The 25,047-nt window shown below is 46.1% G+C and overlaps 35 non-coding genes and 17 pseudogenes across 35 annotated transcripts; all 52 read right to left on the reverse strand.

Moving 5' to 3' along the window:
- Positions 1-205: 205 nt before the first annotated feature.
- LOC148858148 (5S ribosomal RNA) lies at positions 206-324 on the reverse strand (annotated as a pseudogene).
- A 359-nt stretch (positions 325-683) lies between these two features.
- LOC148858149 (5S ribosomal RNA) lies at positions 684-802 on the reverse strand (annotated as a pseudogene).
- A 359-nt stretch (positions 803-1,161) lies between these two features.
- LOC148858150 (5S ribosomal RNA) lies at positions 1,162-1,280 on the reverse strand. Its single transcript, XR_016096936.1, has one exon. It is a non-coding gene; the product is annotated as a 5S ribosomal RNA (ribosomal RNA).
- A 359-nt stretch (positions 1,281-1,639) lies between these two features.
- On the reverse strand, positions 1,640-1,758 carry LOC148858151 (5S ribosomal RNA; annotated as a pseudogene).
- A 359-nt stretch (positions 1,759-2,117) lies between these two features.
- LOC148858152 (5S ribosomal RNA) lies at positions 2,118-2,236 on the reverse strand. The gene has a single exon (XR_016096845.1). It is a non-coding gene; the product is annotated as a 5S ribosomal RNA (ribosomal RNA).
- A 359-nt stretch (positions 2,237-2,595) lies between these two features.
- Positions 2,596-2,711, reverse strand: LOC148858153 (5S ribosomal RNA). Its single transcript, XR_016097239.1, has one exon. It is a non-coding gene; the product is annotated as a 5S ribosomal RNA (ribosomal RNA).
- A 359-nt stretch (positions 2,712-3,070) lies between these two features.
- LOC148858154 (5S ribosomal RNA) lies at positions 3,071-3,189 on the reverse strand. The gene has a single exon (XR_016097601.1). It is a non-coding gene; the product is annotated as a 5S ribosomal RNA (ribosomal RNA).
- A 359-nt stretch (positions 3,190-3,548) lies between these two features.
- LOC148858155 (5S ribosomal RNA) lies at positions 3,549-3,667 on the reverse strand (annotated as a pseudogene).
- Positions 3,668-4,026: 359 nt separating this feature from the next.
- Positions 4,027-4,145, reverse strand: LOC148858156 (5S ribosomal RNA). Its single transcript, XR_016096846.1, has one exon. It is a non-coding gene; the product is annotated as a 5S ribosomal RNA (ribosomal RNA).
- A 359-nt stretch (positions 4,146-4,504) lies between these two features.
- On the reverse strand, positions 4,505-4,620 carry LOC148858157 (5S ribosomal RNA). The gene has a single exon (XR_016097836.1). It is a non-coding gene; the product is annotated as a 5S ribosomal RNA (ribosomal RNA).
- Positions 4,621-4,979: 359 nt separating this feature from the next.
- LOC148858158 (5S ribosomal RNA) lies at positions 4,980-5,098 on the reverse strand (annotated as a pseudogene).
- Positions 5,099-5,457: 359 nt separating this feature from the next.
- LOC148858159 (5S ribosomal RNA) lies at positions 5,458-5,576 on the reverse strand (annotated as a pseudogene).
- A 359-nt stretch (positions 5,577-5,935) lies between these two features.
- On the reverse strand, positions 5,936-6,054 carry LOC148858160 (5S ribosomal RNA). The gene has a single exon (XR_016095483.1). It is a non-coding gene; the product is annotated as a 5S ribosomal RNA (ribosomal RNA).
- Positions 6,055-6,414: 360 nt separating this feature from the next.
- On the reverse strand, positions 6,415-6,533 carry LOC148858161 (5S ribosomal RNA). The gene has a single exon (XR_016096937.1). It is a non-coding gene; the product is annotated as a 5S ribosomal RNA (ribosomal RNA).
- Positions 6,534-6,892: 359 nt separating this feature from the next.
- On the reverse strand, positions 6,893-7,011 carry LOC148858162 (5S ribosomal RNA). The gene has a single exon (XR_016097280.1). It is a non-coding gene; the product is annotated as a 5S ribosomal RNA (ribosomal RNA).
- A 359-nt stretch (positions 7,012-7,370) lies between these two features.
- On the reverse strand, positions 7,371-7,489 carry LOC148858163 (5S ribosomal RNA; annotated as a pseudogene).
- Positions 7,490-7,848: 359 nt separating this feature from the next.
- On the reverse strand, positions 7,849-7,967 carry LOC148858164 (5S ribosomal RNA). The gene has a single exon (XR_016096014.1). It is a non-coding gene; the product is annotated as a 5S ribosomal RNA (ribosomal RNA).
- A 360-nt stretch (positions 7,968-8,327) lies between these two features.
- Positions 8,328-8,446, reverse strand: LOC148858165 (5S ribosomal RNA). Its single transcript, XR_016097624.1, has one exon. It is a non-coding gene; the product is annotated as a 5S ribosomal RNA (ribosomal RNA).
- Positions 8,447-8,805: 359 nt separating this feature from the next.
- On the reverse strand, positions 8,806-8,924 carry LOC148858166 (5S ribosomal RNA; annotated as a pseudogene).
- Positions 8,925-9,283: 359 nt separating this feature from the next.
- LOC148858167 (5S ribosomal RNA) lies at positions 9,284-9,402 on the reverse strand. Its single transcript, XR_016096847.1, has one exon. It is a non-coding gene; the product is annotated as a 5S ribosomal RNA (ribosomal RNA).
- A 359-nt stretch (positions 9,403-9,761) lies between these two features.
- LOC148858168 (5S ribosomal RNA) lies at positions 9,762-9,877 on the reverse strand. Its single transcript, XR_016097837.1, has one exon. It is a non-coding gene; the product is annotated as a 5S ribosomal RNA (ribosomal RNA).
- Positions 9,878-10,236: 359 nt separating this feature from the next.
- LOC148858169 (5S ribosomal RNA) lies at positions 10,237-10,355 on the reverse strand. Its single transcript, XR_016097281.1, has one exon. It is a non-coding gene; the product is annotated as a 5S ribosomal RNA (ribosomal RNA).
- A 359-nt stretch (positions 10,356-10,714) lies between these two features.
- Positions 10,715-10,833, reverse strand: LOC148858170 (5S ribosomal RNA; annotated as a pseudogene).
- Positions 10,834-11,192: 359 nt separating this feature from the next.
- LOC148858171 (5S ribosomal RNA) lies at positions 11,193-11,311 on the reverse strand. Its single transcript, XR_016095497.1, has one exon. It is a non-coding gene; the product is annotated as a 5S ribosomal RNA (ribosomal RNA).
- A 360-nt stretch (positions 11,312-11,671) lies between these two features.
- Positions 11,672-11,790, reverse strand: LOC148858172 (5S ribosomal RNA). The gene has a single exon (XR_016096939.1). It is a non-coding gene; the product is annotated as a 5S ribosomal RNA (ribosomal RNA).
- A 359-nt stretch (positions 11,791-12,149) lies between these two features.
- LOC148858173 (5S ribosomal RNA) lies at positions 12,150-12,268 on the reverse strand (annotated as a pseudogene).
- Positions 12,269-12,627: 359 nt separating this feature from the next.
- Positions 12,628-12,746, reverse strand: LOC148858174 (5S ribosomal RNA). Its single transcript, XR_016097297.1, has one exon. It is a non-coding gene; the product is annotated as a 5S ribosomal RNA (ribosomal RNA).
- Positions 12,747-13,105: 359 nt separating this feature from the next.
- On the reverse strand, positions 13,106-13,224 carry LOC148858175 (5S ribosomal RNA). Its single transcript, XR_016098333.1, has one exon. It is a non-coding gene; the product is annotated as a 5S ribosomal RNA (ribosomal RNA).
- Positions 13,225-13,583: 359 nt separating this feature from the next.
- Positions 13,584-13,702, reverse strand: LOC148858176 (5S ribosomal RNA). Its single transcript, XR_016097858.1, has one exon. It is a non-coding gene; the product is annotated as a 5S ribosomal RNA (ribosomal RNA).
- A 359-nt stretch (positions 13,703-14,061) lies between these two features.
- LOC148858177 (5S ribosomal RNA) lies at positions 14,062-14,180 on the reverse strand (annotated as a pseudogene).
- Positions 14,181-14,539: 359 nt separating this feature from the next.
- On the reverse strand, positions 14,540-14,658 carry LOC148858178 (5S ribosomal RNA). The gene has a single exon (XR_016095510.1). It is a non-coding gene; the product is annotated as a 5S ribosomal RNA (ribosomal RNA).
- A 360-nt stretch (positions 14,659-15,018) lies between these two features.
- Positions 15,019-15,137, reverse strand: LOC148858179 (5S ribosomal RNA). The gene has a single exon (XR_016097161.1). It is a non-coding gene; the product is annotated as a 5S ribosomal RNA (ribosomal RNA).
- Positions 15,138-15,496: 359 nt separating this feature from the next.
- LOC148858180 (5S ribosomal RNA) lies at positions 15,497-15,615 on the reverse strand (annotated as a pseudogene).
- Positions 15,616-15,974: 359 nt separating this feature from the next.
- LOC148858181 (5S ribosomal RNA) lies at positions 15,975-16,093 on the reverse strand. Its single transcript, XR_016097056.1, has one exon. It is a non-coding gene; the product is annotated as a 5S ribosomal RNA (ribosomal RNA).
- Positions 16,094-16,452: 359 nt separating this feature from the next.
- On the reverse strand, positions 16,453-16,571 carry LOC148858182 (5S ribosomal RNA). Its single transcript, XR_016095523.1, has one exon. It is a non-coding gene; the product is annotated as a 5S ribosomal RNA (ribosomal RNA).
- Positions 16,572-16,930: 359 nt separating this feature from the next.
- Positions 16,931-17,049, reverse strand: LOC148858183 (5S ribosomal RNA). Its single transcript, XR_016097282.1, has one exon. It is a non-coding gene; the product is annotated as a 5S ribosomal RNA (ribosomal RNA).
- A 359-nt stretch (positions 17,050-17,408) lies between these two features.
- On the reverse strand, positions 17,409-17,527 carry LOC148858184 (5S ribosomal RNA; annotated as a pseudogene).
- A 359-nt stretch (positions 17,528-17,886) lies between these two features.
- LOC148858185 (5S ribosomal RNA) lies at positions 17,887-18,005 on the reverse strand. Its single transcript, XR_016095714.1, has one exon. It is a non-coding gene; the product is annotated as a 5S ribosomal RNA (ribosomal RNA).
- A 360-nt stretch (positions 18,006-18,365) lies between these two features.
- On the reverse strand, positions 18,366-18,484 carry LOC148858186 (5S ribosomal RNA). The gene has a single exon (XR_016096941.1). It is a non-coding gene; the product is annotated as a 5S ribosomal RNA (ribosomal RNA).
- Positions 18,485-18,843: 359 nt separating this feature from the next.
- On the reverse strand, positions 18,844-18,962 carry LOC148858187 (5S ribosomal RNA; annotated as a pseudogene).
- A 359-nt stretch (positions 18,963-19,321) lies between these two features.
- Positions 19,322-19,440, reverse strand: LOC148858188 (5S ribosomal RNA). Its single transcript, XR_016096849.1, has one exon. It is a non-coding gene; the product is annotated as a 5S ribosomal RNA (ribosomal RNA).
- Positions 19,441-19,799: 359 nt separating this feature from the next.
- Positions 19,800-19,915, reverse strand: LOC148858189 (5S ribosomal RNA). Its single transcript, XR_016097838.1, has one exon. It is a non-coding gene; the product is annotated as a 5S ribosomal RNA (ribosomal RNA).
- A 359-nt stretch (positions 19,916-20,274) lies between these two features.
- On the reverse strand, positions 20,275-20,393 carry LOC148858190 (5S ribosomal RNA). The gene has a single exon (XR_016097284.1). It is a non-coding gene; the product is annotated as a 5S ribosomal RNA (ribosomal RNA).
- Positions 20,394-20,752: 359 nt separating this feature from the next.
- On the reverse strand, positions 20,753-20,871 carry LOC148858191 (5S ribosomal RNA; annotated as a pseudogene).
- A 359-nt stretch (positions 20,872-21,230) lies between these two features.
- Positions 21,231-21,349, reverse strand: LOC148858192 (5S ribosomal RNA). Its single transcript, XR_016096942.1, has one exon. It is a non-coding gene; the product is annotated as a 5S ribosomal RNA (ribosomal RNA).
- A 359-nt stretch (positions 21,350-21,708) lies between these two features.
- LOC148858193 (5S ribosomal RNA) lies at positions 21,709-21,827 on the reverse strand (annotated as a pseudogene).
- A 358-nt stretch (positions 21,828-22,185) lies between these two features.
- On the reverse strand, positions 22,186-22,304 carry LOC148858194 (5S ribosomal RNA). The gene has a single exon (XR_016097057.1). It is a non-coding gene; the product is annotated as a 5S ribosomal RNA (ribosomal RNA).
- Positions 22,305-22,663: 359 nt separating this feature from the next.
- Positions 22,664-22,782, reverse strand: LOC148858195 (5S ribosomal RNA). The gene has a single exon (XR_016095536.1). It is a non-coding gene; the product is annotated as a 5S ribosomal RNA (ribosomal RNA).
- Positions 22,783-23,142: 360 nt separating this feature from the next.
- LOC148858196 (5S ribosomal RNA) lies at positions 23,143-23,261 on the reverse strand. The gene has a single exon (XR_016096943.1). It is a non-coding gene; the product is annotated as a 5S ribosomal RNA (ribosomal RNA).
- Positions 23,262-23,620: 359 nt separating this feature from the next.
- On the reverse strand, positions 23,621-23,739 carry LOC148858197 (5S ribosomal RNA; annotated as a pseudogene).
- Positions 23,740-24,098: 359 nt separating this feature from the next.
- Positions 24,099-24,217, reverse strand: LOC148858198 (5S ribosomal RNA). The gene has a single exon (XR_016097298.1). It is a non-coding gene; the product is annotated as a 5S ribosomal RNA (ribosomal RNA).
- Positions 24,218-24,576: 359 nt separating this feature from the next.
- Positions 24,577-24,695, reverse strand: LOC148858199 (5S ribosomal RNA). The gene has a single exon (XR_016098347.1). It is a non-coding gene; the product is annotated as a 5S ribosomal RNA (ribosomal RNA).
- Positions 24,696-25,047: the final 352 nt, after the last annotated feature.

Here is a 25,047-nt window from a genome sequence, read left to right on the forward strand (position 1 = left end):
CCGCATCCCCGGATAAATGTAGTAATATCGCGGGGCCCACAATGCACTACGAATGCCAAAAGCCCAGTTTTGCACCGTTCCCATTCAGTAATGACGGTCGTGCCGCAAATGGTCCGAGTATCCGGCACGTTGTTTCCAGTTGTCTCGCCGAAACGACATATGGAATTTGCAAATAGTATATCAAAAATAAAATATTAATAAAATTGGGGTGCAACACGAGGACTTCCCAGGAGTTTACCCATCCTAGTACTACTGGCGCCCAAGCACGCTTAACTTCGGAGTACTGATTGTATCTGGTGCATTAATGCTGGTATGATCGCACCCGTTTGCATCTTGTTCGCTGAAATCTTTATGCACTCCCTGTCTTGCTTCCCTTCATTAATTCCTTCAGATTTGAAAAAACGGTGTATGCAACTTTCCTCCCTTGGTAACCATGCACAAACTCCCAGGTGAGAGGAGTTATTCCTTTCTAGATCTGCCGCATCCCCGGATAAATGCAGTAATATCGCGGGGCCCACAATGCACTACGAATGCCAAAAGCCCAGTTTTGCACCGTTCCCATTCAGTAATGTCGGTCGTGCCGCAAATGGTCCGAGTATCCGGCACGTTGTTTCCAGTTGTCTCGCCGAAACGACATATGGAATTTGCAAATAGTATATCAAAAATAAAATATTAATAAAATTGGGGTGCAACACGAGGACTTCCCAGGAGTTTACCCATCCTAGTACTACTGGCGCCCAAGCACGCTTAACTTCGGAGTACTGATTGTATCTGGTGCATTAGTGCTGGTATGATCGCACCCGTTTGCATCTTGTTCGCTGAAATCTTTATGCACTCCCTGTCTTGCTCCCCTTCATTAATTCCTTCAGATTTGAAAAAACGGTGTATGCAACTTTCCTCCCTTGGTAACCATGCACAAACTCCCAGGTGAGAGGAGTTATTCCTTTCTAGATCTGCCGCATCCCCGGATAAATGCAGTAATATCGCAGGGCCCACAATGCAGGACGAATGCCAAAAGCCAGGTTTTGCACCGTTCCCATTCGTTAATGACGGTCGTGCCGCAAATGGTCCGAGTATCCGGCTCGTTGTTTCCAGTTGTCTCGCCGAAACGACATATGGAATTTGCAAATAGTATATCAAAAATAAAATATTAATAAAATTGGGGTGCAACACGAGGACTTCCCAGGAGGTCACCCATCCTATTACTACTCTCGCCCAAGCACGCTTAACTTCGGAGTCCTGATGGGATCCGGTGCATTAGTGCTGGTATGATCGCACCCGTTTGCTTCTTGTTCGCTTTAATCTTTATGCACTCACTATCTTGCTCCCCTCCATTAATTCTTTCAGACTTGAAAAAACGGTGTATGCAACTTTCCTCCCTTGGTAACCGTGCACAAGCTCCCAGGTGAGCGGAGTTATTCCTTTCTAAATCTGCCGCATCCTCGGACAAATGTAGTAATATCACGGGGCCCACAATGCACGACGAATGCCAAAAGCCCAGTTTTGCACCGTTCCCATTCAGTAATGACGGTCGTGCCGCAAATGGTCCGAGTATCCGGCACGTTGTTTCCAGTTGTCTCGCCGAAACGACATATGGAATTTGCAAAATGTATATCAAAAATAAAATATAAATAAAATTGGGGTGCAACACGAGGACTTCCTAGGAGGTTACCCATCCTAGTACTACTGTCGCCCAAGCACGCTTAACTTCGGAGTACTGATTGTATCTGGTGCATTAGTGCAGGTATGATCGCACCCGTTTGCATCTTGTTCGCTGAAATCTTTATGCACTCCCTGTCTTGCTCCCCTTCATTAATTCCTTCAGATTTGAAAAAACGGTGTATGCAACTTTCCTCCCTTGGTAACCGTGCACAAGCTCCAAGGTGAGCGGAGTTATTCCTTTCTAGATCTGTCGCTGCCCCGGATAAATGTAGTAAAATCGCGGGGCCCACAATGCACGACGAATGCCTAAAGCCCGGTTTTGCACCGTTCCCATTCAGTAATGACGGTCGTGCCGCAAATGGTCCGAGTATCCGGCGCTTTGTTTCCAGTTGTCTCGCCGAAACGACATATGGAATTTACAAATAATATATCAGAAATAAAATATTAATAAAATTGAGGTGCAACACGAGGACTTCCAAGGAGGTCACCCATCCTAGTACTACTCTCGCCCAAGCACACTTAACTTCGGAGTTCTGATGGGATCCGGTGCATTAGTGCTGGTATGATCGCACCCGTTTGCATCATGTTCGCAGAAATCTTTATGCACTCACTGTCTTGCTCCCCTCCATTAATCCTTTCAGATTTGAAAAAACGGTGTATGCAACTTTCCTCCCTTGGTAACCGTGCACAAGCTCCCAGGTGAGCGGAGTTATTCCTTTGTAGATCTACCGCATCCCCGGATAAATGTTGTAATATCATGGGGCCCACAATGCACGACGAATGCCAAACGCCCGGTTTTGCACCGTTCCCATTCAGTAATGACAGTCGTTCCCCAAATGGTCCGAGTATCCGGCACGTTGTTTCCTGTTGTCTCGCCGAAACGACATATGGAATTTGCATATAGTATATCAAAAATAAAATATTAATAAAATTGGGGTGCAACACGAGGACTTCCCAGGTCACCCATCCTAGTACTACTCACGCCCAAGCACGCTTAACTTCGGAGTTCTGATGGGATCCGGTGCATTAGTGCTGGTATGATCGCACCCGTTTGCTTCTTGTTCGCTTTAATCTTTATGCAATCAGTATCTTGCTCCCCTCCATTAATTATTTTAGACTTGAAAAAACGGTGTATGCAACTTTCCTCCCTTGGTAACCGTGCACAAGCTCCCAGGTGAGCGGAGTTAGTCCTTTCTAGATCTGTCGCTGCCTCGGATAAATGTAGTAATATCACGGGGCCCACAATGCACGACGAATGCCAAAAGAAAGGTTTTGCACCGTTCCCATTCAGTAATGACGGTCGTGCCGCAAATGGTCCGAGTATCAGGCACGTTGTTTCCAGTTGTCTCGCCGAAACGACATATGGAATTTGCAAATAGTATATCAAAAATAAAATATTAATAAAATTGGGTTGCAACACGAGGACTTCCCAGGAGGTCACCCATCCTAGTACTACTCTCGCCCAAGCACGCTTGACTTCGGAGTTCTGATGGGATCCGGTGCATTAGTGCTGGTATAATCGCACCGGTTTTCTTCATGTTCGCTTTAATCTTTATGCACTCACTATCTTGCTCCCCTCCATTAATTCTTTCAGACTTGAAAAAACGGTGTATGCAACTTTCCTCCCTTGGTAACCGTGCACAAGCTCCCAGCTGAGCGGAGTTATTCCTTTCTAGATCTGCCGCATCCCCGGATAAATGTAGTAATATCGCGGGGCCCACAATGCACGACGAATGCCAAAAGCCCAGTTTTGCACCGTTCCCATTCAGTAATGACGGTCGTGCCGCAAATGGTCCGAGTATCCGGCACGTTGTTTCCAGTTGTCTCGCCGAAACGACATATGGAATTTGCAAATAGTATATCAAAAATAAAATATTATTAAAATTGGGGTGCAACACGAGGACTTCCCAGGAGGTTACCCATCCTAGTACTACTGTCGCCCAAGCACGCTTAACTTCCGAGTACTGATTGTATCTGGTGCATTAGTGCTAGTATGATCGCACCCGTTTGCTTCTTGTTCGTTTTAATCTTTATGCACTCACTATCTTGCTCCCTTCCATTAATTCCTTCAGACTTGAAAAAACGGTGTATGCAACTTTCCTCCCTTGGTAACCGTGCACAAGCTCCAAGATGAGCGGAGTTATTCCTTTCTAGATCTGTCGCTGCCCCGGATAAATGTAGTAAAATCGCAGGGCCCACAATGCACGACGAATGCCTAAAGCCCGGTTTTGCACCGTTCCCATTCAGTAATGACGGTCGTGCCGCAAATGGTCCGAGTATCCGGCGCTTTGTTTCCAGTTGTCTCGCCGAAACGACATATGGAATTTGCAAATAATATATCAGAAATAAAATATTAATAAAATTGAGGTGCAACACGAGGACTTCCAAGGAGGTCACCCATCCTAGTACTACTCTCGCCCAAGCACACTTAACTTCGGAGTTCTGATGGGATCCGGTGCATTAGTGCTGGTATGATCGCACCCGTTTGCATCATGTTCGCAGAAATCTTTATGCACTCACTGTCTTGCTCCCCTCCATTAATCCTTTCAGATTTGAAAAAACGGTGTATGCAACTTTCCTCCCTTGGTAACCGTGCACAAGCTCCCAGGTGAGCGGAGTTATTCCTTTGTAGATCTACCGCATCCCCGGATAAATGTTGTAATATCATGGGGCCCACAATGCACGACGAATGCCAAACGCCCGGTTTTGCACCGTTCCCATTCAGTAATGACAGTCGTTCCCCAAATGGTCCGAGTATCCGGCACGTTGTTTCCTGTTGTCTCGCCAAAACGACATATGGAATTTGCATATAGTATATCAAAAATAAAATATTAATAAAATTGGGTTGCAACACGAGGACTTCCCAGGTCACCCATCCTAGTACTACTCACGCCCAAGCACGCTTAACTTCGGAGTTCTGATGGGATCCGGTGCATTAGTGCTGGTATGATCGCACCCGTTTGCTTCTTGTTCGCTTTAATCTTTATGCAATCAGTATCTTGCTCCCCTCCATTAATTATTTTAGACTTGAAAAAACGGTGTATGCAACTTTCCTCCCTTGGTAACCGTGCACAAGCTCCCAGGTGAGCGGAGTTAGTCCTTTCTAAATCTGTCGCTGCCCCGGATAAATGTAGTAATATCACGGGGCCCACAATGAACGACGAATGCCAAAAGAAAGGTTTTGCACCGTTCCCATTCAGTAATGACGGTCGTGCCGCAAATGGTCCGAGTATCAGGCACGTTGTTTCCAGTTGTCTCGCCGAAACGACATATGGAATTTGTAAATAGTATATCAAAAATAAAATATTAATAAAATTGGGTTGCAACACGAGGACTTCCCAGGAGGTCACCCATCCTATTACTACTCTCGCCCAAGCACGCTTGACTTCGGAGTTCTGATGGGATCCGGTGCAATAGTGCTGGTATGATCGCACCGGTTTTCTTCTTGTTCGCTTTAATCTTTATGCACTCACTATCTTGCTCCCCTCCATTAATTCTTTCAGACTTGAAAAAACGGTGTATGCAACTTTCCTCCCTTGGTAACCGTGCACAAGCTCCCAGCTGAGCGGAGTTATTCCTTTCTAGATCTGCCGCATCCCCGGATAAATGTAGTAATATCGCTGGGCCCACAATGCACGACGAATGCCAAAAGCCCAGTTTTGCACCGTTCCCATTCAGTAATGACGGTCGTGCCGCAATTGGTCCGAGTATCCGGCACGTTGTTTCCAGTTGTCTCGCCGAAACGACATATGGAATTTGCAAATAGTATATCAAAAATAAAATATTAATAAAATTGGGGTGCAACACGAGGACTTCCCAGGAGGTTACCCATCCTAGTACTACTGTCGCCCAAGCACGCTTAACTTCGGAGTACTGATTGTATCCGGTGCATTAGTGCTGGTATGATCGCACCCGTTTGCATCTTGTTCGCTGAAATCTTTATGCACTCCCTGTCTTGCTCCCCTTCATTAATTCCTTCAGATTTGAAAAAACGGTGTATGCAACTTTCCTCCCTTGGTAACCATGCACAAACTCAGAGGTGAGCGGAGTTATTCCTTTCTAGATCTGCCGCATCCCCGGATAAATGCAGTAATATCGTGGGGCCCACAATGCAGGACGAATGCCAAAAGCCCGGTTTTGCACCGTTCCCATTCGTTAATGACGGTCGTGCCGCAAATGGTCCGAATATCCGGCTCGTTGTTTCCAGTTGTCTCGCCGAAACGACATATGGAATTTGCAAATAGTATATCAAAAATAAAATATTAATAAAATTGGGGTGCAACACGAGGACTTCCCAGGAGGTCACCCATCCTAGTACTACTCTCGCCCAAGCACGCTTAACTTCGGAGTTCTGATGGGATCCGGTGCATTAGTGCTGGTATGATCGCACCCGTTTGCTTCTTGTTCGCTTTAATCTTTATGCACTCACTATCTTGCTCCCCTCCATTAATTCTTTCAGACTTGAAAAAACGGTTTATGCAACTTTCCTCCCTTGGTAACCGTGCACAAGCTCCCAGGTGAGCGGAGTTATTCCTTTCGTATATCTGCCGCATCCTCGGATAAATGTAGTAATATCACGGGGCCCACAATGCACGACGAATGCCTAAAGCCCAGTTTTGCACCGTTCCCATTCAGTAATGACGGTCGTGCCGCAAATGGTCCGAGTATCCGGCACGTTGTTTCCAGTTGTCTCGCCGAAACGACATATAGAATTTGCAAATAGTATATCAAAAATAAAATATTAATAAAATTGGGGTGCAACACGAGGACTTCCCAGGAGGTCACCCATCCTATTACTACTCTCGCCCAAGCACGCTTAACTTCGGAGTCCTGATGGGATCCGGTGCATTAGTGCTGGTATGATCGCACCCGTTTGCTTCTTGTTCGCTTTAATCTTTATGCACTCACTATCTTGCTCCCCTCCATTAATCCTTTCAGATTTGAAAAAACGGTGTATGCAAATTTCCTCCCTTGGTAACCGTGCACAAGCACCCAGCTGAGCGGAGTTATTCCTTTCTAGATCTGCCGCATCCCCGGATAAATATAGTAATATCGCGGGGCCCACAATGCACTACGAATGCCAAAAGCCCAGTTTTGCACCGTTCCCATTCAGTAATGACGGTCGTGCCGCAAATGGTCCGAGTATCCGGCACGTTGTTTCCAGTTGTCTCGCCGAAACGACATATGGAATTTGCAAATAGTATATCAAAAATAAAATATTAAAAAAATTGGGTTGCAACACGAGGACTTCCCAGGAGGTCACCCATCCTAGTACTACTCTCGCCCAAGCACGCTTGACTTCGGAGTTCTGATGGGATCCGGTGCATTAGTGCTGGTATGATCGCACCGGTTTTCTTCTTGTTCGCTTTAATCTTTATGCACTCACTATCTTGCTCCCCTCCATTAATTCTTTCAGACTTGAAAAAACGGTGTATGCAACTTTCCTCCCTTGGTAACCGTGCACAAGCTCCCAGCTGAGCGGAGTTATTGCTTTCTAGATCTGCCGCATCCCTGGATAAATGTAGTAATATCGCGGGGCCCACAATGCACGACGAATGCCAAAAGCCCAGTTTTGCACCGTTCCCATTCAGTAATGACGGTCGTGCCGCAAATGGTCCGAGTATCCGGCACGTTGTTTCCAGTTGTCTCGCCGAAACGACATATGGAATTTGCAAATAGTATATCAAAAATAAAATATTAATAAAATTGGGGTGCAACATGAGGACTTCCCAGGAGGTTACCCATCCTAGTACTACTCTCGCCCAAGCACGCTTAACTTCGGAGTACTGATTGTATCCGGTGCATTAGTGCTGTTATGATCGCACCCGTTTGCATCTTGTTCGCTGAAATCTTTATGCACTCCCTGTCTTGCTCCCCTTCATTAATTCCTTCAGATTTGAAAAAACGGTGTATGCAACTTTCCTCCCTTGGTAACCATGCACAAACTCACAGGTGAGCGGAGTTATTCCTTTCTAGATCTGCCGCATCCCCGGATAAATGCAGTAATATCGTGGGGCCCACAATGCAGGACGAATGCCAAAAGCCCGGTTTTGCACCGCTCCCATTCGTTAATGACGGTCGTGCCGCAAATGGTCCGAATATCCGGCTCGTTGTTTCCAGTTGTCTCGCCGAAACGACTTATGGAATTTGCAAATAGTATATCAAAAATAAAATATTAATAAAATTGGGGTGCAACACGAGGACTTCCCAGGAGGTCACCCATCCTAGTACTACTCTCGCCCAAGCACGCTTAACTTCGGAGTTCTGATGGAATCCGGTGCATTAGTGCTGGTATGATCGCACCCGTTTGCTTCTTGTTCGCTTTAATCTTTATGCACTCACTATCTTGCTCCCCTCCATTAATTCTTTCAGACTTGAAAAAACGGTTTATGCAACTTTCCTCCCTTGGTAACCGTGCACAAGCTCCCAGGTGAGCGGAGTTATTCCTTTTGTATATCTGCCGCATCCTCGGATAAATGTAGTAATATCACGGGGCCCACAATGCACGACGAATGCCTAAAGCCCAGTTTTGCACCGTTCCCATTCAGTAATGACGGTCGTGCCGCAAATGGTCCGAGTATCCGGCACGTTGTTTCCAGTTGTCTCGCCGAAACGACATATAGAATTTGCAAATAGTATCTCAAAAATAAAATATTAATAAAATTGGGGTGCAGCACGAGGACTTCCCAGGAGGTCACCCATCCTATTACTACTCTCGCCCAAGCACGCTTAACTTCGGAGTCCTGATGGGATCCGGTGCATTAGTGCTGGTATGATCGCACCCGTTTGCTTCTTGTTCGCTTTAATCTTTATGCACTCACTATCTTGCTCCCCTCCATTAATCCTTTCAGATTTGAAAAAACGGTGTATGCAAATTTCCTCCCTTGGTAACCGTGCACAAGCTCCCAGCTGAGCGGAGTTATTCCTTTCTAGATCTGCCGCATCCCCGGATAAATGTAGTAATATCGCGGGGCCCACAATGCACTACGAATGCCAAAAGCCCAGTTTTGTACCGTTCCCATTTAGTAATGACGGTCGTGCCGCAAATGGTCCGAGTATCCGGCACGTTGTTTCCAGTTGTCTCGCCGAAACGACATATGGAATTTGCAAATAGTATATCAAAAATAAAATATTAATAAAATTGGGGTGCAACACGAGGACTTCCCAGGAGGTTACCCATCCTAGTACTACTGTCGCCCAAGCACGCTTAACTTCCGAGTACTGATTGTATCTGGTGCATTAGTGCTGGTATGATCGCACCCGTTTGCTTCTTGTTCGTTTTAATCTTTATGCACTCACTATCTTGCTCCCCTCCATTAATTCCTTCAGACTTGAAAAAACGGTGTATGCAACTTTCCTCCCTTGGTAACCGTGCACAAGCTCCAAGATGAGCGGAGTTATTCCTTTCTAGATCTGTCGCTGCCCCGGATAAATGTAGTAAAATCGCGGGGCCCACAATGCACGACGAATGCCTAAAGCCCGGTTTTGCACCGTTCCCATTCAGTAATGACGGTCGTGCCGCAAATGGTCCGAGTATCCGGCGCTTTGTTTCCAGTTGTCTCGCCGAAACGACATATGGAATTTGCAAATAATATATCAGAAATAAAATATTAATAAAATTGAGGTGCAACACGAGGACTTCCAAGGAGGTCACCCATCCTAGTACTACTCTCGCCCAAGCACACTTAACTTCGGAGTTCTGATGGGATCCGGTGCATTAGTGCTGGTATGATCGCACCCGTTTGCATCATGTTCGCAGAAATCTTTATGCACTCACTGTCTTGCTCCCCTCCATTAATCCTTTCAGATTTGAAAAAACGGTGTATGCAACTTTCCTCCCTTGGTAACCGTGCACAAGCTCCCAGGTGAGCGGAGTTATTCCTTTGTAGATCTACCGCATCCCCGGATAAATGTTGTAATATCATGGGGCCCACAATGCACGACGAATGCCAAACGCCCGGTTTTGCACCGTTCCCATTCAGTAATGACAGTCGTTCCCCAAATGGTCCGAGTATCCGGCACGTTGTTTCCTGTTGTCTCGCCGAAACGACATATGGAATTTGCATATAGTATATCAAAAATAAAATATTAATAAAATTGGGTTGCAACACGAGGACTTCCCAGGTCACCCATCCTAGTACTACTCACGCCCAAGCACGCTTAACTTCGGAGTTCTGATGGGATCCGGTGCATTAGTGCTGGTATGATCGCACCCGTTTGCTTCTTGTTCGCTTTAATCTTTATGCAATCAGTATCTTGCTCCCCTCCATTAATTATTTTAGACTTGAAAAAACGGTGTATGCAACTTTCCTCCCTTGGTAACCGTGCACAAGCTCCCAGGTGAGCGGAGTTAGTCCTTTCTAAATCTGTCGCTGCCCCGGATAAATGTAGTAATATCACGGGGCCCACAATGCACGACGAATGCCAAAAGAAAGGTTTTGCACCGTTCCCATTCAGTAATGACGGTCGTGCCGCAAATGGTCCGAGTATCAGGCACGTTGTTTCCAGTTGTCTCGCCGAAACGACATATGGAATTTGTAAATAGTATATCAAAAATAAAATATTAATAAAATTGGGTTGCAACACGAGGACTTCCCAGGAGGTCACCCATCCTAGTACTACTCTCGCCCAAGCACGCTTGACTTCGGAGTTCTGATGGGATCCGGTGCATTAGTGCTGGTATGATCGCACCGGTTTTCTTCTTGTTCGCTTTAATCTTTATGCACTCACTATCTTGCTCCCCTCCATTAATTCTTTCAGACTTGAAAAAACGGTGTATGCAACTTTCCTCCCTTGGTAACCGTGCACAAGCTCCCAGCTGAGCGGAGTTATTCCTTTCTAGATCTGCCGCATCCCCGGATAAATGTAGTAATATCGCGGGGCCCACAATGCACGACGAATGCCAAAAGCCCAGTTTTGCACCGTTCCCATTCAGTAATGACGGTCGTGCCGCAAATGGTCCGAGTATCCGGCACGTTGTTTCCAGTTGTCTCGCCGAAACGACATATGGAATTTGCAAATAGTATATCAAAAATAAAATATTAATAAAATTGGGGTGCAACACGAGGACTTCCCAGGAGGTTACCCATCCTAGTACTACTGTCGCCCAAGCACGCTTAACTTCGGAGTACTGATTGTATCCGGTGCATTAGTGCTGGTATGATCGCACCCGTTTGCATCTTGTTCGCTGAAATCTTTATGCACTCCCTGTCTTGCTCCCCTTCATTAATTCCTTCAGATTTGAAAAAACGGTGTATGCAACTTTCCTCCCTTGGTAACCATGCACAAACGCACAGGTGAGCGGAGTTATTCCTTTCTAGATCTGCCGCATCCCCGGATAAATGCAGTAATATCGTGGGGCCCACAATGCAGGACGAATGCCAAAAGCCCGGTTTTGCACCGTTCCCATTCGTTAATGACGGTCGTGCCGCAAATGGTCCGAATATCCGGCTCGTTGTTTCCAGTTGTCTCGCCGAAACGACATATGGAATTTGCAAATAGTATATCAAAAATAAAATATTAATAAAATTGGGGTGCAACACGAGGACTTCCCAGGAGGTCACCCATCCTAGTACTACTCTCGCCCAAGCACGCTTAACTTCGGAGTTCTGATGGGATCCGGTGCATTAGTGCTGGTATGATCGCACCCGTTTGCTTCTTGTTCGCTTTAATCTTTATGCACTCACTATCTTGCTCCCCTCCATTAATTCTTTCAGACTTGAAAAAACGGTTTATGCAACTTTCCTCCCTTGGTAACCGTGCACAAGCTCCCAGGTGAGCGGAGTTATTCCTTTCGTATATCTGCCGCATCCTCGGATAAATGTAGTAATATCACGGGGCCCACAATGCACGACGAATGCCTAAAGCCCAGTTTTGCACCGTTCCCATTCAGTAATGACGGTCGTGCCGCAAATGGTCCGAGTATCCGGCACGTTGTTTCCAGTTGTCTCGCCGAAACGACATATAGAATTTGCAAATAGTATATCAAAAATAAAATATTAATAAAATTGGGGTGCAACACGAGGACTTCCCAGGAGGTCACCCATCCTATTACTACTCTCGCCCAAGCACGCTTAACTTCGGAGTCCTGATGGGATCCGGTGCATTAGTGCTGGTATGATCGCACCCGTTTGCTTCTTGTTCGCTTTAATCTTTATGCACTCACTATCTTGCTCCCCTCCATTAATCCTTTCAGATTTGAAAAAACGGTGTATGCAAATTTCCTCCCTTGGTAACCGTGCACAAGCTCCCAGCTGAGCGGAGTTATTCCTTTCTAGATCTGCCGCATCCCCGGATAAATATAGTAATATCGCGGGGCCCACAATGCACTACGAATGCCAAAAGCCCAGTTTTGTACCGTTCCCATTTAGTAATGACGGTCGTGCCGCAAATGGTCCGAGTATCCGGCACGTTGTTTCCAGTTGTCTCGCCGAAACGACATATGGAATTTGCAAATAGTATATCAAAAATAAAATATTAATAAAATTGGGGTGCAACACGAGGACTTCCCAGGATGTTACCCATCCTAGTACTACTGTCGCCCAAGCACGCTTAACTTCCGAGTACTGATTGTATCTGGTCCATTAGTGCTGGTATGATCGCACCCGTTTGCATCTTGTTCGCTGAAATCTTTATGCACTCCCTGTCTTGCTCCCCTTCATTAATTCCTTCAGATTTGAAAAAACGGTGTATGCAACTTTCCTCCCTTGGTAACCATGCACAAACTCCCAGGTGAGCGGAGTTATTCCTTTCTAGATCTGCCGCATCCCCGGATAAATGCAGTAATATCGCGAGGCCCACAATGCAGGACGAATGCCAAAGGCCAGGTTTTGCACCGTTCCCATTCGTTAATGACGGTCGTGCCGCAAATGGTCCGAGTATCCGGCTCGTTGTTTCCAGTTGTCTCACCGAAACGACATATGGAATTTGCAAATAGTATATCAAAAATAAAATATTAATAAAATTGGGGTGCAACACGAGGATTTCCCAGGAGGTCACCCATCCTAGTACCACTCTCGCCCAAGCACGCTTAACTTCGGAGTTCTGATGGGATCGGGTGCATTAGTGCTGGTATGATCACACCCGTTTGCTTCTTGTTCATTTTAATCTTTATGCACTCACTATCTTGCTCCCCTCCATTAATCCTTTCAGATTTGAAAAAACGGTGTATGCAAATTTCCTCCCTTGGTAACCGTGCACAAGCTCCCAGGTGAGCGGAGTTATTCCTTAGAAGATCTGCCGCATCCCCGGATAAATGTTGTAATATCGCGGGGCCCACAATGCACGACGAATGCCAAAAGCCCGGTTTTGCACCGTTCCCATTCAGTAATGACGGTCGTTCCGCAAATGGTCCGAGTATCCGGCACGTTGTTTCCTGTTGTCTCGCCGAAACGACATATGGAATTTGCAAATTGTATATCAAAAATAAAATATTAATAAAATTGGGGTGCAACACGAGGACTTCCCAGGAGGTCACCCATCCTAGTACTACTCTCGCCCAAGCACGCTTAACTTCGGAGTTCAGATGGGATCCGGTGCATTAGTGCTGGTATGATCGCACCCATTTGCTTCTTGTTCGTTTTAATCTTTATGCACTCACTATCTTGCTCCCCTCCATTAATTCCTTCAGACTTGAAAAAACGGTGTATGCAACTTTCCTCCCTTGGTAACCGTGCACAAGCTCCCAGGTGAGCGGAGTTATTCCTTTCTAGATCTGTCGCTACCCCGGATAAATGTAGTAAAATCGCGGGGCCCACAATGCACGACGAATGCCAAAAGAAAGGTTTTGCACCGTTCCCATTCAGTAATGACGGTCGTGCCGCAAATGGTCCGAGTATCAGGCACGTTGTTTCCAGTTGTCTCGCCGAAACGACATATGGAATTTGCAAATAGTATATCAAAAATAAAATATTAATAAAATTGGGTTGCAACACGAGGACTTCCCAGGAGGTCACCCATCCTAGTACTACTCTCACCCAAGCACGCTTGACTTCGGAGTTCTGATGGGATCCGGTGCATTAGTGCTGGTATGATCGCACCGGTTTTCTTCTTGTTCGCTTTAATCTTTATGCACTCACTATCTTGCTCCCCTCCATTAATTCTTTCAGACTTGAAAAAACGGTGTATGCAACTTTCCTCCCTTGGTAACCGTGCACAAGCTCCCAGCTGAGCGGAGTTATTCCTTTCTAGATCTGCCGCATCCCCGGATAAATGTAGTAATATCGCGGGGCCCACAATGCACGACGAATGCCAAAAGCCCAGTTTTGCACCGTTCCCATTCAGTAATGACGGTCGTGCCGCAAATGGTCCGAGTATCCGGCACGTTGTTTCCAGTTGTCTCGCCGAAACGACATATGGAATTTGCAAATAGTATATCAAAAATAAAATATTAATAAAATTGGGGTGCAACACGAGGACTTCCCAGGAGGTTACCCATCCTAGTACTACTGTCGCCCAAGCACGCTTAACTTCGGAGTACTGATTGTATCCGGTGCATTAGTGCTGGTATGATCGCACCCGTTTGCATCTTGTTCGCTGAAATCTTTATGCACTCCCTGTCTTGCTCCCCTTCATTAATTCCTTCAGATTTGAAAAAACGGTGTATGCAACTTTCCTCCCTTGGTAACCATGCACAAACTCACAGGTGAGCGGAGTTATTCCTTTCTAGATCTGCCGCATCCCCGGATAAATGCAGTAATATCATGGGGCCCACAATGCAGGACGAATGCCAAACGCCCGGTTTTGCACCGTTCCCATTCGTTAATGACGGTCGTGCCGCAAATGGTCCGAATATCCGGCTCGTTGTTTCCAGTTGTCTCGCCGAAACGACATATGGAATTTGCAAATAGTATATCAAAAATAAAATATTAATAAAATTGGGGTGCAACACGAGGACTTCCCAGGAGGTCACCCATCCTAGTACTACTCTCGCCCAAGCACGCTTAACTTCGGAGTTCTGATGGGATCCGGTGCATTAGTGCTGGTATGATCGCACCCGTTTGCTTCTTGTTCGCTTTAATCTTTATGCACTCACTATCTTGCTCCCCTCCATTAATTCTTTCAGACTTGAAAAAACGGTTTATGCAACTTTCCTCCCTTGGTAACCGTGCACAAGCTCCTAGGTGAGCGGAGTTATTCCTTTCGTATATCTGCCGCATCCTCGGATAAATGTAGTAATATCACGGGGCCCACAATGCACGACGAATGCCTAAAGCCCAGTTTTGCACCGTTCCCATTCAGTAATGACGGTCGTGCCGCAAATGGTCCGAGTATCCGGCACGTTGTTTCCAGTTGTCTCGCCGAAACGACATATAGAATTTGCAAATAGTATATCAAAAATAAAATATTAATAAAATTGGGGTGCAACACGAGGACTTCCCAGGAGGTCACCCATTCTATTACTACTCTCGCCCAAGCACGCTTAACTTCGGAGTCCTGATGGGATCCGGTGCATTAGTGCTGGTATGATCGCACCCGTTTGCTTCTTGTTCGCTTTAATCTTTATGCACTCACTATCTTGCTCCCCTCCATTTATCCTTTCAGATTTGAAAAAACGGTGTATGCAAATTTCCTCCCTTGGTAACCGTGCACAAGCTCCCAGCTGAGCGGAGTTATTCCTTTCTAGATCTGCCGCATCCCCGGATAAATATAGTAATATCGCGGGGCCCACAATGCACTACGAATGCCAAAAGCCCAGTTTTGTACCGTTCCCATTTAGTAATGACGGTCGTGCCGCAAATGGTCCGAGTATCCGGCACGTTGTTTCCAGTTGTCTCGCCGAAACGACATATGGAATTTGCAAATAGTATATCAAAAATAAAATATTAATAAAATTGGGGTGCAACACGAGGACTTCCCAGGAGGTTACCCATCCTAGTACTACTGTCGCCCAAGCACGCTTAACTTCCGAGTACTGATTGTATCTGGTGCATTAGTGCTGGAATGATCGCACCCGTTTGCATCTTGTTCGCTGAAATCTTTATGCACTCCCTGTCTTGCTCCCCTTCATTAATTCCTTCAGATTTGAAAAAACGGTGTATGCAACTTTCCTCCCTTGGTAACCATGCACAAACTCCCAGGTGAGCGGAGTTATTCCTTTCTAGATCTGCCGCATCCCCGGATAAATGCAGTAATATCGCGAGGCCCACAATGCAGGACGAATGCCAAAGGCCAGGTTTTGCACCGTTCCCATTCGTTAATGACGGTCGTGCCGCAAATGGTCCGAGTATCCGGCTCGTTGTTTCCAGTTGTCTCACCGAAACGACATATGGAATTTGCAAATAGTATATCAAAAATAAAATATTAATAAAATTGGGGTGCAACACGAGGATTTCCCAGGAGGTCACCCATCCTAGTACCACTCTCGCCCAAGCACGCTTAACTTCGGAGTTCTGATGGGATCGGGTGCATTAGTGCTGGTATGATCGCACCCGTTTGCTTCTTGTTCATTTTAATCTTTATGCACTCACTATCTTGCTCCCCTCCATTAATCCTTTCAGATTTGAAAAAACGGTGTATGCAAATTTCCTCCCTTGGTAACCGTGCACAAGCTCCCAGGTGAGCGGAGTTATTCCTTAGAAGATCTGCCGCATCCCCGGATAAATGTTGTAATATCGCGGGGCCCACAATGCACGACGAATGCCAAAAGCCCGGTTTTGCACCGTTCCCATTCAGTAATGACGGTCGTTCCGCAAATGGTCCGAGTATCCGGCACGTTGTTTCCTGTTGTCTCGCCGAAACGACATATGGAATTTGCAAATTGTATATCAAAAATAAAATATTAATAAAATTGGGGTGCAACACGAGGACTTCCCAGGAGGTCACCCATCCTAGTACTACTCTCGCCCAAGCACGCTTAACTTCGGAGTTCTGATGGGATCCGGTGCATTAGTGCTGGTATGATCGCACCCATTTGCTTCTTGTTCGTTTTAATCTTTATGCACTCACTATCTTGCTCCCCTCCATTAATTCCTTCAGACTTGAAAAAACGGTGTATGCAACTTTCCTCCCTTGGTAACCGTGCACAAGCTCCCAGGTGAGCGGAGTTATTCCTTTCTAGATCTGTCGCTACCCCGGATAAATGTAGTAAAATCGCGGGGCCCACAATGCACGACGAATGCCAAAAGAAAGGTTTTGCACCGTTCCCATTCAGTAATGACGGTCGTGCCGCAAATGGTCCGAGTATCAGGCACGTTGTTTCCAGTTGTCTCGCCGAAACGACATATGGAATTTGCAAATAGTATATCAAAAATAAAATATTAATAAAATTGGGTTGCAACACGAGGACTTCCCAGGAGGTCACCCATCCTAGTACTACTCTCGCCCAAGCACGCTTGACTTCGGAGTTCTGATGGGATCCGGTGCATTAGTGCTGGTATGATCGCACCGGTTTTCTTCTTGTTCGCTTTAATCTTTATGCACTCACTATCTTGCTCCCCTCCATTAATTCTTTCAGACTTGAAAAAACGGTGTATGCAACTTTCCTCCCTTGGTAACCGTGCACAAGCTCCCAGCTGAGCGGAGTTATTCCTTTCTAGATCTGCCGCATCCCCGGATAAATGTAGTAATATCGCGGGGCCCACAATGCACGACGAATGCCAAAAGCCCAGTTTTGCACCGTTCCCATTCAGTAATGACGGTCGTGCCGCAAATGGTCCGAGTATCCGGCACGTTGTTTCCAGTTGTCTCGCCGAAACGACATATGGAATTTGCAAATAGTATATCAAAAATAAAATATTAATAAAATTGGGGTGCAACATGAGGACTTCCCAGGAGGTTACCCATCCTAGTACTACTGTCGCCCAAGCACGCTTAACTTCGAAGTACTGATTGTATCCGGTGCATTAGTGCTGGTATGATCGCACCCGTTTGCATCTTGTTCGCTGAAATCTTTATGCACTCCCTGTCTTGCTCCCCTTCATTAATTCCTTCAGATTTGAAAAAACGGTGTATGCAACTTTCCTCCCTTGGTAACCATGCACAAACTCACAGGTGAGCGGAGTTATTCCTTTCTAGATCTGCCGCATCCCCGGATAAATGCAGTAATATCGTGGGGCCCACAATGCAGGACGAATGCCAAAAGTCCGGTTTTGCACCGTTCCCATTCGTTAATGACGGTCGTGCCGCAAATGGTCCGAATATCCGGCTCGTTGTTTCCAGTTGTCTTGCCGAAACGACATATGGAATTTGCAAATAGTATATCAAAAATAAAATATTAATAAAATTGGGGTGCAACACGAGGACTTCCCAGGAGGTCACCCATTCTAGTACTACTCTCGCCCAAGCACGCTTAACTTCGGAGTTCTGATGGGATCCGGTGCATTAGTGCTGGTATGATCGCACCCGTTTGCTTCTTGTTCGCTTTAATCTTTATGCACTCACTATCTTGCTCCACTCCATTAATTCTTTCAGACTTGAAAAAACGGTTTATGCAACTTTCCTCCCTTGGTAACCGTGCACAAGCTCCCAGGTGAGCGGAGTTATTCCTTTTGTATATCTGCCGCATCCTCGGATAAATGTAGTAATATCACGGGGCCCACAATGCACGACGAATGCCTAAAGCCCAGTTTTGCACCGTTCCCATTCAGTAATGACGGTCGTGCCGCAAATGGTCCGAGTATCCGGCACGTTGTTTCCAGTTGTCTCGCCGAAACGACATATAGAATTTGCAAATAGTATATCAAAAATAAAATATTAATAAAATTGGGGTGCAACACGAGGACTTCCCAGGAGGTCACCCATCCTATTACTACTCTCGCCCAAGCACGCTTAACTTCGGAGTCCTGATGGGATCCGGTGCATTAGTGCTGGTATGATCGCACCCGTTTGCTTCTTGTTCGCTTTAATCTTTATGCACTCACTATCTTGCTCCCCTCCATTAATCCTTTCAGATTTGAAAAAACGGTGTATGCAAATTTCCTCCCTTGGTAACCGTGCACAAGCTCCCAGCTGAGCGGAGTTATTCCTTTCTAGATCTGCCACATCCCCGGATAAATGTAGTAATATCGCGGGGCCCACAATGCACTACGAATGCCAAAAGCCCAGTTTTGTACCGTTCCCATTTAGTAATGACGGTCGTGCCGCAAATGGTCCGAGTATCCGGCACGTTGTTTCCAGTTGTCTCGCCGAAACGACATATGGAATTTGCAAATAGTATATCAAAAATAAAATATTAATAAAATTGGGGTGCAACACGAGGACTTCCCAGGAGGTTACCCATCCTAGTACTACTGTCGCCCAAGCACGCTTAACTTCCGAGTACTGATTGTATCTGGTGCATTAGTGCTGGTATGATCGCACCCGTTTGCTTCTTGTTCGTTTTAATCTTTATGCACTCACTATCTTGCTCCCCTCCATTAATTCCTTCAGACTTGAAAAAACGGTGTATGCAACTTTCCTCCCTTGGTAACCGTGCACAAGCTCCAAGATGAGCGGAGTTATTCCTTTCTAGATCTGTCGCTGCCCCGGATAAATGTAGTAAAATCGCGGGGCCCACAATGCACGACGAATGCCTAAAGCCCGGTTTTGCACCGTTCCCATTCAGTAATGACGGTCGTGCCGCAAATGGTCCGAGTATCCGGCGCTTTGTTTCCAGTTGTCTCGCCGAGACGACATATGGAATTTGCAAATAATATATCAGAAATAAAATATTAATAAAATTGAGGTGCAACACGAGGACTTCCAAGGAGGTCACCCATCCTAGTACTACTCTCGCCCAAGCACACTTAACTTCGGAGTTCTGATGGGATCCGGTGCATTAGTGCTGGTATGATCGCACCCGTTTGCATCATGTTCGCAGAAATCTTTATGCACTCACTGTCTTGCTCCCCTCCATTAATCCTTTCAGATTTGAAAAAACGGTGTATGCAACTTTCCTCCCTTGGTAACCGTGCACAAGCTCCCAGGTGAGCGGAGTTATTCCTTTGTAGATCTACCGCATCCCCGGATAAATGTTGTAATATCATGGGGCCCACAATGCACGACGAATGCCAAACGCCCGGTTTTGCACCGTTCCCATTCAGTAATGACAGTCGTTCCCCAAATGGTCCGAGTATCCGGCACGTTGTTTCCTGTTGTCTCGCCGAAACGACATATGGAATTTGCATATAGTATATCAAAAATAAAATATTAATAAGATTGGGTTGCAACACGAGGACTTCCCAGGTCACCCATCCTAGTACTACTCACGCCCAAGCACGCTTAACTTCGGAGTTCTGATGGGATCCGGTGCATTAGTGCTGGTATGATCGCACCCGTTTGCTTCTTGTTCGCTTTAATCTTTATGCAATCAGTATCTTGCTCCCCTCCATTAATTATTTTAGACTTGAAAAAACGGTGTATGCAACTTTCCTCCCTTGGTAACCGTGCACAAGCTCCCAGGTGAGCGGAGTTAGTCCTTTCTAAATCTGTCGCTGCCCCGGATAAATGTAGTAATATCACGGGGCCCACAATGCACGACGAATGCCAAAAGAAAGGTTTTGCACCGTTCCCATTCAGTAATGACGGTCGTGCCGCAAATGGTCCGAGTATCAGGCACGTTGTTTCCAGTTGTCTCGCCGAAACGACATATGGAATTTGTAAATAGTATATCAAAAATAAAATATTAATAAAATTGGGTTGCAACACGAGGACTTCCCAGGAGGTCACCCATCCTAGTACTACTCTCGCCCAAGCACGCTTGACTTCGGAGTTCTGATGGGATCCGGTGCATTAGTGCTGGTATGATCGCACCGGTTTTCTTCTTGTTCGCTTTAATCTTTATGCACTCACTATCTTGCTCCCCTCCATTAATTCTTTCAGACTTGAAAAAACGGTGTATGCAACTTTCCTCCCTTGGTAACCGTGCACAAGCTCCCAGCTGAGCGGAGTTATTCCTTTCTAGATCTGCCGCATCCCCGGATAAATGTAGTAATATCGCGGGGCCCACAATGCACGACGAATGCCAAAAGCCCAGTTTTGCACCGTTCCCATTCAGTAATGACGGTCGTGCCGCAAATGGTCCGAGTATCCGGCACGTTGTTTCCAGTTGTCTCGCCGAAACGACATATGGAATTTGCAAATAGTATATCAAAAATAAAATATTAATAAAATTGGGGTGCAACACGAGGACTTCCCAGGAGGTTACCCATCCTAGTACTACTGTCGCCCAAGCACGCTTAACTTCGGAGTACTGATTGTATCCGGTGCATTAGTGCTGGTATGATCGCACCCGTTTGCATCTTGTTCGCTGAAATCTTTATGCACTCCCTGTCTTGCTCCCCTTCATTAATTCCTTCAGATTTGAAAAAACGGTGTATGCAACTTTCCTCCCTTGGTAACCATGCACAAACTCACAGGTGAGCGGAGTTATTCCTTTCTAGATCTGCCGCATCCCCGGATAAATGCAGTAATATCGTGGGGCCCACAATGCAGGACGAATGCCAAAAGCCCGGTTTTGCACCGTTCCCATTCGTTAATGACGGTCGTGCCGCAAATGGTCCGAATATCCGGCTCGTTGTTTCCAGTTGTCTCGCCGAAACGACATATGGAATTTGCAAATAGTATATAAAAAATAAAATATTAATAAAATTGGGGTGCAACACGAGGACTTCCCAGGAGGTCACCCATCCTATTACTACTCTCGCCCAAGCACGCTTAACTTCGGAGTCCTGATGGGATCCGGTGCATTAGTGCTGGTATGATCGCACCCGTTTGCTTCTTGTTCGCTTTAATCTTTATGCACTCACTATCTTGCTCCCCTCCATTAATCCTTTCAGATTTGAAAAAACGGTGTATGCAAATTTCCTCCCTTGGTAACCGTGCACAAGCTCCCAGCTGAGCGGAGTTATTCCTTTCTAGCTCTGCCGCATCCCCGGATAAATATAGTAATATCGCGGGGCCCACAATGCACTACGATTGCCAAAAGCCCAGTTTTGTACCGTTCCCATTTAGTAATGACGGTCGTGCCGCAAATGGTCCGAGTATCCGGCACGTTGTTTCCAGTTGTCTCGCCGAAACGACATATGGAATTTGCAAATAGTATATCAAAAATAAAATATTAATAAAATTGGGGTGCAACACGAGGACTTCCCAGGAGGTTACCCATCCTAGTACTACTGTCGCCCAAGCACGCTTAACTTCCGAGTACTGATTGTATCTGGTGCATTAGTGCTGGTATGATCGCACCCGTTTGCATCTTGTTCGCTGAAATCTTTATGCACTCCCTGTCTTGCTCCCCTTCATTAATTCCTTCAGATTTGAAAAAATGGTGTATGCAACTTTCCTCCCTTGGTAACCATGCACAAACTCCCAGGTGAGCGGAGTTATTCCTTTCTAGATCTGCCGCATCCCCGGATAAATGCAGTAATATCGCGAGGCGCACAATGCAGGACGAATGCCAAAGGCCAGGTTTTGCACCGTTCCCATTCGTTAATGACGGTCGTGCCGCAAATGGTCCGAGTATCCGGCTCGTTGTTTCCAGTTGTCTAACGAAACGACATATGGAATTTGCAAATAGTATATCAAAAATAAAATATTAATAAAATTGGGGTGCAACACGAGGATTTCCCAGGAGGTCACCCATCCTAGTACCACTCTCGCCCAAGCACGCTTAACTTCGGAGTTCTGATGGGATCGGGTGCATTAGTGCTGGTATGATCGCACCCGTTTGCTTCTTGTTCATTTTAATCTTTATGCACTCACTATCTTGCTCCCCTCCATTAATCCTTTCAGATTTGAAAAAACGGTGTATGCAAATTTCCTCCCTTGGTAACCGTGCACAAGCTCCCAGGTGAGCGGAGTTATTCCTTAGAAGATCTGCCGCATCCCCGGATAAATGTTGTAATATCGCGGGGCCCACAATGCACGACGAATGCCAAAAGCCCGGTTTTGCACCGTTCCCATTCAGTAATGACGGTCGTTCCGCAAATGGTCCGAGTATCCGGCACGTTGTTTCCTGTTGTCTCGCCGAAACGACATATGGAATTTGCAAATAGTATATCAAAAATAAAATATTAATAAAATTGGGGTGCAACACGAGGACTTCCCAGGAGGTCACCCATCCTAGTACTACTCTCGCCCAAGCACGCTTAACTTCGGAGTTCTGATGGGATCCGGTGCATTAGTGCTGGTATGATCGCACCCGTTTGCTTCTTGTTCGCTTTAATCTTTATGCACTCACTATCTTGCTCCCCTCCATTAATTCTTTCAGACTTGAAAAAACGGTTTATGCAACTTTCCTCCCTTGGTAACCGTGCACAAGCTCCCAGGTGAGCGGAGTTATTCCTTTCGTATATCTGCCGCATCCTCGGATAAATGTAGTAATATCACGGGGCCCACAATGCACGACGAATGCCTAAAGCCCAGTTTTGCACCGTTCCCATTCAGTAATGACGGTCGTGCCGCAAATGGTCCGAGTATCCGGCACGTTGTTTCCAGTTGTCTCGCCGAAACGACATATAGAATTTGCAAATAGTATATCAAAAATAAAATATTAATAAAATTGGGGTGCAACACGAGGACTTCCCAGGAGGTCACCCATCCTATTACTACTCTCGCCCAAGCACGCTTAACTTCGGAGTCCTGATGGGATCCGGTGCATTAGTGCTGGTATGATCGCACCCGTTTGCTTCTTGTTCGCTTTAATCTTTATGCACTCACTATCTTGCTCCCCTCCATTAATCCTTTCAGATTTGAAAAAACGGTGTATGCAAATTTCCTCCCTTGGTAACCGTGCACAAGCTCCCAGCTGAGCGGAGTTATTCCTTTCTAGATCTGCCGCATCCCCGGATAAATATAGTAATATCGCGGGGCCCACAATGCACTACGAATGCCAAAAGCCCAGTTTTGTACCGTTCCCATTTAGTAATGACGGTCGTGCCGCAAATGGTCCGAGTATCCGGCACGTTGTTTCCAGTTGTCTCGCCGAAACGACATATGGAATTTGCAAATAGTATATCAAAAATAAAATATTAATAAAATTGGGGTGCAACACGAGGACTTCCCAGGATGTTACCCATCCTAGTACTACTGTCGCCCAAGCACGCTTAACTTCCGAGTACTGATTGTATCTGGTCCATTAGTGCTGGTATGATCGCACCCGTTTGCATCTTGTTCGCTGAAATCTTTATGCACTCCCTGTCTTGCTCCCCTTCATTAATTCCTTCAGATTTGAAAAAACGGTGTATGCAACTTTCCTCCCTTGGTAACCATGCACAAACTCCCAGGTGAGCGGAGTTATTCCTTTCTAGATCTGCCGCATCCCCGGATAAATGCAGTAATATCGCGAGGCCCACAATGCAGGACGAATGCCAAAGGCCAGGTTTTGCACCGTTCCCATTCGTTAATGACGGTCGTGCCGCAAATGGTCCGAGTATCCGGCTCGTTGTTTCCAGTTGTCTCACCGAAACGACATATGGAATTTGCAAATAGTATATCAAAAATAAAATATTAATAAAATTGGGGTGCAACACGAGGATTTCCCAGGAGGTCACCCATCCTAGTACCACTCTCGCCCAAGCACGCTTAACTTCGGAGTTCTGATGGGATCGGGTGCATTAGTGCTGGTATGATCACACCCGTTTGCTTCTTGTTCATTTTAATCTTTATGCACTCACTATCTTGCTCCCCTCCATTAATCCTTTCAGATTTGAAAAAACGGTGTATGCAAATTTCCTCCCTTGGTAACCGTGCACAAGCTCCCAGGTGAGCGGAGTTATTCCTTAGAAGATCTGCCGCATCCCCGGATAAATGTTGTAATATCGCGGGGCCCACAATGCACGACGAATGCCAAAAGCCCGGTTTTGCACCGTTCCCATTCAGTAATGACGGTCGTTCCGCAAATGGTCCGAGTATCCGGCACGTTGTTTCCTGTTGTCTCGCCGAAACGACATATGGAATTTGCAAATTGTATATCAAAAATAAAATATTAATAAAATTGGGGTGCAACACGAGGACTTCCCAGGAGGTCACCCATCCTAGTACTACTCTCGCCCAAGCACGCTTAACTTCGGAGTTCAGATGGGATCCGGTGCATTAGTGCTGGTATGATCGCACCCATTTGCTTCTTGTTCGTTTTAATCTTTATGCACTCACTATCTTGCTCCCCTCCATTAATTCCTTCAGACTTGAAAAAACGGTGTATGCAACTTTCCTCCCTTGGTAACCGTGCACAAGCTCCCAGGTGAGCGGAGTTATTCCTTTCTAGATCTGTCGCTACCCCGGATAAATGTAGTAAAATCGCGGGGCCCACAATGCACGACGAATGCCAAAAGAAAGGTTTTGCACCGTTCCCATTCAGTAATGACGGTCGTGCCGCAAATGGTCCGAGTATCAGGCACGTTGTTTCCAGTTGTCTCGCCGAAACGACATATGGAATTTGCAAATAGTATATCAAAAATAAAATATTAA

Source organism: Nelumbo lutea, chromosome 4 (genome assembly GCF_056320005.1).
Source record: "Nelumbo lutea isolate HS-2025 chromosome 4, American lotus-T2T, whole genome shotgun sequence".
NCBI lineage: Eukaryota > Viridiplantae > Streptophyta > Magnoliopsida > Proteales > Nelumbonaceae > Nelumbo > Nelumbo lutea.